This window comes from Pinus tabuliformis, chromosome 2_1, assembly GCF_031772625.1.
Source record: "Pinus tabuliformis cultivar Carrire ecotype Pingquan chromosome 2_1, CPIR1, whole genome shotgun sequence".
Lineage (NCBI taxonomy): Eukaryota > Viridiplantae > Streptophyta > Pinopsida > Pinales > Pinaceae > Pinus > Pinus tabuliformis.
Genome location: NC_142299.1, coordinates 121,234,279 through 121,247,764, shown reverse-complemented (window position 1 = coordinate 121,247,764; position 13,486 = coordinate 121,234,279). Strand labels below are relative to the sequence as shown.

General features: G+C 33.0%; 1 pseudogene across 1 annotated transcript; it reads right to left on the bottom strand.

Annotated features, from left to right (window-relative positions):
* Nucleotides 1-3,967: 3,967 nt before the first annotated feature.
* On the bottom strand, nucleotides 3,968-10,330 carry LOC149199072 (enolase 1-like; annotated as a pseudogene). Its single transcript, XR_016253751.1, has 17 exons — nucleotides 10,161-10,330; nucleotides 7,708-7,771; nucleotides 7,484-7,548; nucleotides 7,146-7,193; nucleotides 6,955-7,041; nucleotides 6,762-6,839; nucleotides 6,420-6,520; nucleotides 6,115-6,199; nucleotides 5,878-5,952; nucleotides 5,729-5,791; nucleotides 5,535-5,615; nucleotides 4,999-5,193; nucleotides 4,785-4,835; nucleotides 4,610-4,698; nucleotides 4,409-4,460; nucleotides 4,210-4,266; nucleotides 3,968-4,077 (listed from the first exon to the last, which is right to left on the bottom strand). The product of XR_016253751.1 is annotated as an enolase 1-like (transcript).
* Nucleotides 10,331-13,486: the final 3,156 nt, after the last annotated feature.

Sequence of the window (13,486 nt, the reverse complement as noted above, 5' to 3'; positions counted from 1 at the left end):
AAGAAACAATGAGGTGCAATTGCACAATTATGCTCACTAGATGTTCAAACATCTAAGTCTCTCATTTCCCCATATCTCCAAAAATTCCTTAACCATCATTCGAAGGTATTTGAGATTCCCAAGAGTCTCCCAGCTATTTGTGATCATGATCATGTTATTCACTTGATTCTAGGAAGTGTTCCTCCAAACATCATATCTTACAAATATCCCTATGCTCATAAGAGTGAAATTGAACATATGGTTGCAGGAATGCTATAGGTTGGTCTAATTCAACATAGCCAAAGTTCTCTCTACTCCAATAGTATTGCTACACAAGAATGATAAATCATGGCACATGTGTCCAAATTCTAGGGAGTTCAACAATTTCACTATTAAAGGTAAATTTCTCATTCTTATTATTAAGGAATTGGGATGAATTACATGGAACAATTTACTTCACCAAGTTAGATCTTTGTTCAAAATATCATCAAATTATAATGAAGACTTAAGACATTTCGAAAACAATATTCAGAACTCATGAAGGTCATTATGAATTTTTGGTCATGCTTTTTGGCCTTACCACTGCACCTTCCACATTTCAAGGTTTGATGAATTCCATTTTCAAACCCACCCTTAGAAAATTTGTGTTAGTATCTTTTATAATATATTAATCTACAATGAGTCTTTGAAGGATCGTGTTCAACATGTTGATAGGGTGCTCAAACTATTAGAGGAGAAACAATTGTATGCAAAAACCTTCAAATGTTTCTTTAGGGTTCAAGAGGTGGAATATTTGGGTCATATTGTATCTCAAAATGGTGTTAAAGTAGATCCTAACAAAATTAAAGTCATTAAGGAATGGAAAATCCCCACAACTTTAAGGCATCTTCAAAGATTTATTGGGTTGACAAGGTATAATCACAAGTTTGTTAAGAATTATGGGAAAATAGCAACGCCTCTAACAACATAACTGAAGAAAGATGCATTTTTTTGGACTTCAGAAGCAACTAAAGCCTTCGAACATCGTAAAGAGGCAATATGTCGAGCTCCACTCTTAGCTACACCAAACTTCACAAAAACCTTTATTGTGGAATGTAATGCCTCAAGAAATGGAATTGGTGTCGTTTTAATGCAAGAAGGAAGATCCATTGCCTTTGAAAGTCGACCAATCAAGGGAAATAATTTATACAAACCCATTTATGAAAAGGAAATGTTGGCAATCCTACATGCCCTGAAACAATGACGCAAAGGAAGCAAAATGTCGTTGCAGATGCAATCTCAAGAAAGGATGAGGATGTGGAGCCATTGCAAGGGATGAATGGAAGAATGACAAAGAAGTGTGGACATTCATTCAAAAGTTACAACAAAATCTCAATGCATCTAATACTTATATCTGGAAAAACTATTCACTATGGTACAAAGATCACTTATATTTATATAAGAATTCCAAATTCAAAGAAAATATTCTTTTGGAATTGCACACCTCTCCTATAAGAAGGCACTCAAGATTTTTAAAACTTACCATACGGTCAAGAAGGAATTTTTTTAGGATGGTCTTAAATCTTATGTTCAGAGGTTTGTGGCCTAATGTTTGGTTTGCCAACGAAATAAAGTCAAAACAATTAAAACTCCAGGTCTTTTACAACCATTAGTCATTCAAGTCAGCATTGGGAGGAGGTCTCAATGAATTTTATCACAAGCTTACCCAAGTTCGGAGAAAATAGTGTCATCATGGTGGTAGTTGATAGACTTACCAAATAAGCACATTTTTGTGCTCTCTCTCATCCTTTTAGAGCCAATATAGTCATTATTGTATTTGTGGAAACAATTCAAGAATTACATGGAAATCCAAAGATTATTGTAAGTGACAGAGATCCCATTTTCACTAGAAATTTTTGGACAATTATTTTCTTGTCTTGGTACTCAATTGACTCATAGCTCATCTTATCATCCTCATTCTGATGGGCAAACTAAGATAGTGAACAAATGTTTGGAATGATATCTTCGTTGATTTGTATCTGATAAACAAACACAAGAGTCAAATAGTTACCTCTAGTTGAATAGTGGTATAAAACTTCCATATCGTGACAAAAATGACCCCATTTATGCCACTTTACAGATATCATCTACCATCCATCACATCATCTCTAAGAGACATTTTTAAAGTTCACGCAGTGAAAAATCACATCGAGCATCAACAAGTTCTCCAACTCTTAAAACATAATTTGTCTCTAGCACAAAATCGAATGAAGTAACAAAAATATCAACATCGTAGCGAAAAAAGTTGACGTGGGTAATTAGGTATTTTTACAACAACCACCATATAAACAAATGTCACTCAAACAAGTTAAGAAGGATAATAAAGTATCACCCAAGTACTATGGCCCTTACAAGGTATTGTAAATGATTGATACTATGACATACCAACTGGAGCTACATGCATCTTCCAGAATACCTTCAATTTTTTGTGTTTCATGTTTGAAGAAGGTTATAGGTGACAAGCTTCCAATTCAAACTATATTGTCAAAACTTGATGAGGAAAGAAAAATCATATTACAACCTAAAGCAATCACGGAAACAAAAATCCAACAACAATGGAATTGATCAATTTCAGAGTATCTCATCAAAGTGGAAGAACTCACCTACTAAATATTCCATATGGGATGATGAATATTTTACACAAAAGCATCAAGAACTACTCAAACACATTGAAGACACCACTTTTTTTTAAAGAGAAAATCATGTTAAGTCCCTATAATACTATTGTAGCCCCTATATTGTTATTGTTGTCCCATGTAACCTCCATATTGTTATTATTGTGCGCCATAAAAACTCAGTATTATTTTTGTTGTGCCCTTACATTGTTATCGTTATGTAGACCCTAATTATATTGTGACTCTTTAGACTTTATGTGATGTAAAAGAAAGTTGCTCCCTCGAAAAGGCTTATTTTCAATCATTGATCTATCTTTTCTTCTATTTTGTGATCTGATTACATAACATATTCCATCATTGTGACCATTACGATGAATTTATTATATATAAACTTAAAAAATAAAAAACACAATAATAAACATCTTCTAATCAATCCTAATTAAAATTCAAATAAATAAACATGTTCTAATCAAACCTAATTAAAATTAATTAAAAATAAAAATAAATAATTGATATTAACTATTTTTTATAAATCAGAAATAATTATAGTCCATAACACCAATTAGGAACATACATTCATGTCTAAAAGTGATTTCGTATTATATATAAACTTAAAAAATATAAAATGCAATCTAAGTTCAAATAAATAAACATGTTCTAATAAATCCTAATTAAAATTCAAATAAATAAAAATGTTCTAATCAATCTTAATTAAAATTAATTGAAAATAAAAAAATAGATAATTGATATTAACTATTTTTTATAATTAAAATTCAAATAAATGAAACATGTGAAATTTCTAAACTATAAGTTAATAGTGAACCATAAGGATAACAAATTTTAAGCATAACGACATCACTGCAAAACAGTTCATGATAACTCACAGCAAGCACATAATTAATCCTTTAATCCGGAATAACATAAACATTTACCAGAATAACAATCTGTTTGACCATTCAAGAACCACATTATAGATCTTCACACAAACAATTTTAAAAGTTGAATACAAACTGCTCTGAGATACAATAAAAATTGCCACTTCAATAAATAGTTAGACAAAAAAAATATACCACATTTTATTTCACCGGAATTTTAAACATCCAAAATTTTCTCGAGCATTGGCTACCTAATAAGTTAGACCTCTTCGAATTAGACCTCTTCGCCAGCAACATTTATTGAATTCATTTTTCCCCGTCTCTTCATATAAAGAAACGGGGAAATTTTCAGAGTATTAATTATCACATTCGGAGGCTCTCTCCAAACAAAACGGAGAGAAACATTCTCGAAAATGGCAAAACATCTTATTTATTTCCCCACATCCTAAACTTCAAAAATATTCTGGAACATGCCAAAACATTTTTCTTTAGTATGGTTCTACAGGCTTGCGGAAACTTGTGCCTGCATACACTGCCGCCGACCCCAGTTCCTCCTCAATTCGTAAGAGCTGCAAAGGTGACAATAAAGACGGTAAATGAAAGACATCACAAATCACTGATTCTGTTGGTTTTAGAGCGTTATCATTCAATCAAGAAGGAAATGATTCCAGAAAAATCAGAAGACCAGATTATAAAAGCACCTGGTTATATTTAGCAAGTCGCTCAGACCTACAAGGAGCACCTGTCTTGATTTGGCCCTGAAGATGCACACACGCAACCCTTGTAGATCAGAAGCTAATTTAATTACCTTATAGGATTCACATGAAACTTTCAACGCATCTTGAATTTACTAGCCTCTCTAAACTTTAAAGCAACCAAACACTAGAAAATGAACATTACCGTGGCCAAGCCCACTGCCAGATCTGCAATAAAAGTGTCTTCGGTTTCACCACTGCAAACACGCAATCAGAGAACCATTAAAATATGCACAACTTCAATCTCATATATGACGTAAAAGTTGCAAAAACGAGGAAAAGAAACAGATTTAGAAAAACAGCATTAAGTAGAAACAGACTTGGAAAAAAAATACTATATCAATACCTGCGATGGCTTGTCATCACTCCCCATCCAGCACGTTTGGACATTTTTACTGCTTCAATGCTTTCAGTAACAGAACCAATTTGGTTCACCTACAACACGTTGCGAAAAAAACTATTAGACATTATAAGTCACATCAGCAACAAATATACAGAATAAGGGTTATTAATCTATTTACCTTCAGTAAAAGAGCATTGCAAGATTTTTCATTGATTGCCTTTCCAACACGCTGCACCAGTAAATGTGCATATGTCAACGACAATTGAAATAAAAATGGAAAAAAGAAGATGATTTGTCTGCACCGAAAGTTGATTCCAAACAAAGACAAGCACGTCCAAGTATAGATCGAAACTGTCAATGATTAAACTGGAAGCAGTTGTCAAAATAAATACCTTTGGATTTGTCACCAATAGATCATCCCCAACAATTTGCACCTTTTCCCCAATTGTGGCCGTAAACTGTGCATAATGAGCCCAATCATCTTGGTCAAATGGGTCCTCTATAGATACAATTGGATAATCCTCAATAAAGGATTCGTAAAGCTTGATCAGCTCAGACCCTGATATCTTTTGGCTACCATTATTATTCTGCAGCGATCCAATTTCAAGGTAAGAAGACAATTATATCTAAATAAATAACATTAATTCTCTATTGGGATTCCTTCTAATTACGGCCTATTTTATTTACAAGGGAAAGAAGAGTGTAAAACTCGAGCGATAATGGTCCTATTCCTTTTTATGATGTACGAGAGCACACTAAATGCAAGGGAACGAAGGGTGTAAAACTCGAGCAATAATGGTCATATTCCTTCTTCATGCATTAAAATATTGTTTATGTTAAAAAAGTACACGTGTCAATGCGCATGTTAATTATAGAGAGCACATCAAATGCATTGCATCGGTATCAACAATGCAAAATAGAGACTCACCTCCTCCTTGAAGTTCAAATCATACTTTTGATCCTTCTCAGTGTAGAACTCAGAAGCAGCTACATCCATGCCAATAACAACCTGGCAATTGAAACAATGTTTCGAGTATTGACCATTACAAGTAACTAATCTCAACATTATAGCCACTAAGTAGTCCGCACTGGAAAAGAATAGAACTTAAAAAGAATGCCAACCTTGCCAGTATAGCCAGCTTTCTCAATGGCAATCTTCAATAATTCCAGGCCTTCTTTATTCTCCTGCATTTCAATTTGATAACATTTAATACAATAACTATTACCAAAGCAAAAATGCTGCAGTTTAATATTTACTCTTAATGAAGCACCTGAATGTTTGGAGCAAAGCCGCCTTCGTCTCCAACATTTGTTGCATCTTGACCATACTTCTTCTTAATTACAGCCTGGAGGATCCGCAAAAGGTTGGGAAATTTTGCAAAATCAATGACAAAACAGAATAATTATTAAGGAGGAAAAGTATTCTCTAATTTAGTGTTCAAACTTTATTTATAAAACAAACATGAGAAACAAAATATTTGTGAGGTGTCAAAGGAGCAGAAGCATGCCTTCAAATGATGGTAAACTTATGAACCCATATGCATGGCCTCTCTAAATGAAGAAACTCCAACAGGTAGAATCATAAAGTCTTGTCTTACCATGATCATCAATATTTAAGCTCTGTTATAAATTTCAATATCTACATATCTATTCTCAAGTAAATTTGTGAACACTTGGTTCTCTTAGGAATGAAAGTGATGATTCCATTACATGGATGGATTGGATAAAATTCAATAAAACCTAGACAAAAAATAGTTTTGTAATTTTAAATTACAAAGATAAAATTCCATATAAATCAAAAATATATACCTGCATTGTCAGTTTATTTCCTGCATGTGAACCTCCATTGATGACATTGAAAGCAGGTACTGGCATCACCAAGGTTTTGTTACCAGCAATGTTAGCAATATGTTGCATTGCATTAAGGTCAGTACCTCCCAATGACATTACTATATGATCTCTCAATTAATAATGTAAATAAGAAACACTCGACAGACACTATGAATAGGAAACCTTGTGAAACATCCTCCAGCTAAGAATACCTTTAAAGAAAACAACATCCTCCAAAAAGGTTGGACCTACATAAAACTAATTTCAACTATAACTTCAGAAATACTAAGTCAGAAGATTCCAACACTAGAAGAAAAAATACCTGATAAAGAGGTATCTTCTTAACATAAGCCCCTGCTTTACAAACTGCAAGAGATACAGCTAATATAGCGTTTGCTCCAAGCTGGTCAAATTCACAGACATCAAAATACTCAGGCAAATATTTTGTATAAACCTGATTAAAACAGAAAATCAAACCATTTCACAATATAATATAACACAACCGAAGTGGTAGACACCTTTTGTTTGCACCAGCCCCATTGATTTTGAGTTCCATCAAGCTCCTGTACCATGAAGTTATCAATTCCAGTCTGATCTACTGGATCCTGCAAACATAAAGAGTAACTTCCATTGAATAACAATAGCAAGACAAAATCTAAAAATATGGCATAGCAACATAAAAAGGGCCTGTCCCAATGGACTTGCATACCTTCCCAATAAGAGCTGGTCCAATAATTTTATTGACATTTTCAACAGCCTGTCAAACAAAACCAAAATAAGATTCAAATTTGCTCAGTGAGCTAACTGTACATATTAAGACAGAACAAAATATCAATAGATTTTAACTTCATTTCACCAAAAATACTCACCAATATATAAAAAGAAAAATTGCATAGCCAAACAAAAAGTGTGGTAGTTTATTCCATAGTAAAAGCTTTAGAAAACCAGTACGTGTTAGGAATCCGATTTCCCAAGTATAACTCTTTATCCTCTATAATATATTATTACAATGTCATTAGATTAAATGGTTTAAGGGCTATAACACACCTTTGAGACACCCTTTCCCATATAGTCCTTCCCTCCATCACGAAGCTCCAATGCTTCATACACACCTGTTTGAATAACACAACCAAATCGACCATCCAAATAGATTGTATATTGGTAAGTCTAACGAAACAGAGAATGAAAGTCTGGCACATTTTGGTACCAGTTAAAACCATAAATATATTATTAGTCTGTTTGCATTCATGGAACATATGGTTCAAACTTACCAGTGGAAGCACCACTTGGAACAGCAGCTCTGGAGAGATAACCATCAGAAAGATAAATATCTACCTGGATATCAATAAAGAAGATTTAATTGATACAACAATTTGAGGAGATAAAACAATAAGGGCAGTGGGAGGAGAAGAAAGCCTTTATATGATAACTAGTACCAATAAACATAAATTTATGCTTTAAATCAAACAGCCAAGCAAGCTCCATCTCCTAAGAGTCCAACTAATGAAGTTCAACCAACTCTATGTAATCTTGTCAATGGAAGGACGGATAGACATCTAAGAAACTCTGAATAAACTACGTTCTTCCTTGAGAAGAAGAAATTCCAAAGATGAAGTTCAATAAGGTAGAAGAATAAGTTGAGAAAAGCAAGGCCACATAAAGAGGTTTATGTAAATATTCAAAAGAAGAGGGGGTATATTTTCAAGATAGAGATGAATGTAACTGCAGAACATTATTATTCAGGACCCTTCGAATTACTACGCACGTCAATAATCATACATGTTTGTACATTAAACCAAGAATGTGAGTACGAACACCTAGTTCTAAACAAATTTTATTGAGATATGCAAGCTATATAGAACAAATAAAACATAGAAAAAGGCATTTGAAGATATCAAACATGTTTCCGTTAGATGAACAAACAATAAGCCTACAAGTAAATGGCAAATGTGACATTCCAATTTCCATGGGTAGAATGCCAACAAGGTCAAGTGGAGGATAGTTTTTTAAACATTTGAGGCAACTGATAATAAGGTACCATCTCGTATGAGGCAGACCCTGCCAAGATCGTGCAGGAAGAACTGTTCAAAGTACATTGAGAGAGATATGGAATAAATTTGGATTGTCGTGGATTAATACCTCAAAACAGTGTTAAAAAAAATTGCATAAATATTAAATTGTGGTTGCCATTGACCTATGTTGGCAGTCTTCAACAGGACCACAAGTTTCGCAGCAAAATTGTAAATTTTATGGCGTGCTACCTAGCTAAGAAGCTAGCCAGAGGCAGTCATTGAGAGTGTGAATATTGACAGTCATGGGAAGCGTGAACCTTTGGAGAGGCTAGGAAACAAACTGAGGGCTTGCCCTCACCAGGATATCCTACCATTGATATGCAATCCATCTTGATGATGGACAAGGTCACAATGCGACATTCAGGTCTGAATAGACACTCCTGAATCCCATCTCAAACCACATATTCATATAGCCCTAGGGATAAGAAATTCCTAGCCACAACCATGACTATGATACGATGTGGAAATTTTAGACAGGCCAGAAAGCAAGCTCAGGACCTGCCATTGGCCAGTGGATTGCTCTATAAACGAGTTACCTGCCCTCTTGATGACAGGATAATGCCAGGCTCCAATGTAAAATTGATACTCTACAGTAAGGCAACAGGTTTAGCAGAAAGATTACAGATATTAGAATATGCCTGCAGCTACGATGTACGCCATAAGTGTCATGGCAGGTAGGCAAGGCTCAACAAAAGAATACTCACTGAGTTCTGGGCACAATAGCTTTACTGCAGGCAGAGAATTCTGTTTCAGACTCATTACTTCCACACCAGGCATAAGGGTTACGATGCAATCACATTGACTGCACAACAAACCAATGCACTTTGTGTTTATGTGGGACATTTTCGCCTTACATATAAATCAACAATCAAATTTGACCAGAATTTAATTTAAGGCAATATTTTGTCTGTATCGTTAAATAACTTAATTATAATATTTCCTGGATCACTTTGATTTTTAGTTATAAAACTCTAGGAGGAAGTGCTACATTATGGGTCAATGGGTGTCATTGTCAGCCTACACAACAGATGGACTCCACAAAGATCATAAAAAGTTGCAATTCAAACTAGAGAATTCTTCGAAGGGTCTGGCACAGATAGATTTACAGGGGTTTAAAGCAAAATCCCTTAAGTTAGGTATCAATGGGTGCCATTGTGAGCCTACACAACATACGGATTCCATGAAGATCATGAAGAGTTGCGACACGAACTAATGGACTCTGCAAGGAATCTGGAAAAGATAGATTTACAAGGGTTTAAAGCAAAAACCCTTAGGCTATGTATCAAAACCCCCAACCCACTGTAAGGCTATTAACAAATGCAAAAATCAGCATTTCAAATGAATCTAAGCCACAACAACAAGAACAAACATCAGAAACACAAAATAATTCCATCTCCATAGCAAATACAAAACCCAGTTCACCACTGAACCGTCAATGGAGTGGACAAAGATCAAATTTGATCATTCCAACAACTCTTGAAAATTCACATATCAACCTTCAAAGAGGAAAACTGATAACTCAACTCGTTCGAATCCGGGTATAGACTAATAGTACCAGCGTTATATTTCTCAACAAAACAACCTAAGAAAGATGATTTACCAAATTTGGAGCAACATCGAAACAAGTATGGAGGATCGTTCCCACGACTTACCTCGACAGTAGGATTTCCACGGCTGTCGAAAATCGACCTGGCTTTCACTAATGCGATGGTTGCCATGATCTCTGAAGATTAATGGACGATCTGTCAAGACTAACTGATCGATGAAAATTTTATGAACGGCCAAAATTTCCTGAACTTAAAAAATAACCACGGTCTATCTGACCATACTTCCTTTTGTTTATATATGCTAGACAAATGTTTCCAGTGATATTAGTTAAAAATGTGGACTTTCACTTTATTAAAAAATTGGTATTTGGTTTGGTTGATTCTAAATTTGGATGCATCACGACCATCCAATCAAATCAAGGGGCGGAGAACCCCAAAAACCATGTGCTCATAACTGAGGGCCCATTAGATCTTAAACCGACCTAGCTTGGACCCATTGAAATTTGGTTTTTTCTCCTTTTAAATTAAATATTAACCTAGATTGAACCCACATAAACTTGGATTTCTTTTATATTTTTTTCATTAAGATCAATATCATGAGCGTGTTTAATTTAATAGAAATTTGGATTTTCTAGTTAGGCATGAGTCTAGCTTTGACCCATACAAATTTGGATATATTTTAAATTTTTTCATTAGCATCAATATTATGAGTATAGTTTTAATTTAATTTAATGTAATGTTATTTTATTAATAAAATAATATTTATTATAATTTAATTTTAAATTAAGATTTTTTTCATGGTAATTTGTTTATTTAATTTACAAAGATGTGGTATCTTTTCTATATTTAAATTTATAATTTTTAAGGGCGTAATCTAATTTATAGGCCAAATAGTCTTTTTCACTAGAATTCACCAAAAACTCGCAATACAATTTCAGATTTTTTGTTATTTAAAATAGTTTTGAATTCATAAATGAATTCAGCACAGGCCAAATAGTCTTTTTCACTAGAATTCACCAAAAACTCGCAATACAATTTCAGATTTTTTGTTATTTAAAATAGTTTTGAATTCATAAATGAATTCAGCACCCTAAAAAACCCATGGGCCACTCGAAATACACAGATTAAACAATTTAAATTGGAGCTTTTAAAAAACTCTATCATATTTTGATTAAAATTAACCAAAAAAATGGTTGTGAAAAAGATCATTTCGTCTATAAGTTAGACTACGTAGTTTTTAAGGAATAAATACCTATTTTTAATCACATAGTATTTATTTTTATTTTTTTGTATACATTTGTGTTGGACTTGGGTGTTTTGATTTTCTAAAACAAGAACGTAACAATTGTAGCAAACTTTCGAAATTGTGTAAAAAAGTTTAGCTTGTCTAATGTTACAGGTGGACACTTCACCCATCATCAAGGACTAGAAAAATTATTTGTCCAACGTTTTGGGTGGACACTCTGCCCTTTATCAAGAACTAGAAAGCTTTCTAGTCCTTGATGATGGGTAGAGTGTCCACCCAAAACATTGGACAAGGTAAACTTTTTTACAAATTTTTTTTTCCAAAGTTTTCTACAATATGAGCAACTATGAAAGCCTTCATTCTCTTATAAGAATGTCACAACTCAAGTATGCTTGTCGTAATGATTGTGATTACAATAATGTAAATGATAGCAAAGAGGTTATGTAGATTTATGTTTTCACCCTTCTCTTTTATGTTGATGATATTGTTCTTCTTGCAAAAACAATTGATGATCTTAACAAGCAACTCAGTTACTCAAGGTTCTCATACAATTTTGCAAAACTTATGAGCTTGGCATTAATATTGATAAAATCAAAACAATGATAGCAAACTAACTTGAATTTACAGCCCCTAAGGTTACCGCAAGTCCTTCTTAACCTTTTTATTATTTTTCTTATGTGTCTTGTCATGTTCCTCATGGAACATTCTTCAAGATATTTCGTGTTAGTTGCACATTTGATTAAGCAGTGGTGCTAGCTAACACCATTCAGATTCTTTTCCTTTTCCCCCTCAGATCATGGATCTATGGTCTCACTCTTTAGGCCATTCAAATAATTTATAATCAGTTATAATTAGAGTAAAATTGATTTACAAAAATCAGGGAGAATACACCAGGGGGTGTTACAATTTTGATGATATTGAGGATAAATATCATATTATAGGTGGTAAAAATTTAATCTTTTGATTCACTATAACTTTGAAGATATAGTCTAAGGAATTCAGGTCTTGTGAACGGTCTTGAAATCATACTTGAACAATTCATCTTGGTAGCTTCATTGTAATTTTTCATAGGAATGTTTTAGACTGTGAATTTTTGAGAGGTTTGATGAAAAATACTAAGGCACTTTGGGTAAACATTGTCTAAAAAATTGGACATGTGACATGTTTTAGAAGTTCACTCTATGGAAAAGTCCTAAAGGCAACAAGTTTTAGAAAATTTAAAACATTTTCGAAAGAAATCACATTGGAAGATTTTGATCGACGCGTTTCGAACCAACCAGTGTGGTTCATCTTCAGGACAAGATGAAGAATCAGATCAAGGCAACAGGTTAAATAGGAAGATAGGTCATCCTAACAACTATAAGGAAACGACTATATTTGACTTGGAGAGGAAAACATAATTTTTTTTATTTAAATAATTTTTTTATAAAACTGATAATAAAAAAAATGACTAGGAATAAGATATACATAAATATATATAAAGGATTATAACAAACTCATAATTTAAGGAAGGGAATAATAATATAATAAACATTATTCTGATGAGAAATATCAGAAAATATAACATCCTAAGACAAAGGAGGAATAAAATAATTTTTTAGATTAATAATAATATATCAAATGTCAAAAAAATGTATTTAATATAATAATAAAGTCAAAGTTTATACATAACTATTGACATTATTTTCTACCTAATTATAAAGGATTAAAGATGAGAATCTAATTTTTTAGTTATAAATTAAATGGATAAATATATATACAAAATTATAAATTAAAGAAAAAATATTAAGATTGATGACTTAACCAAGAGAAAGAAATATATATATATATATATATATATATATATATAGAGAGAGAGAGAGAGAGAGAGATTACCATAACTTTCATTTGGCACATCAAATTTCAGTCATATTTGTGGGATTGTAGAAAATCCATGTAGTATAATATAGGCCACAATTTCACACTATATAAGGGTTGGAATTATAGAGATACATTAGAAGAAATGTCAACCAAAAGGACAGACACTAAAATAGGGCTTTAAAAGGTATGATAACTTAAACTATCATAACTTTGATTAGAAAATCTGATTCAGGTGATTCAAAAGCCATGGGAAAGAGAATCATAGAAAAATATATGGAAAAATAATCATAACTATTTGATATTAATTTATATTAATATAATAAAG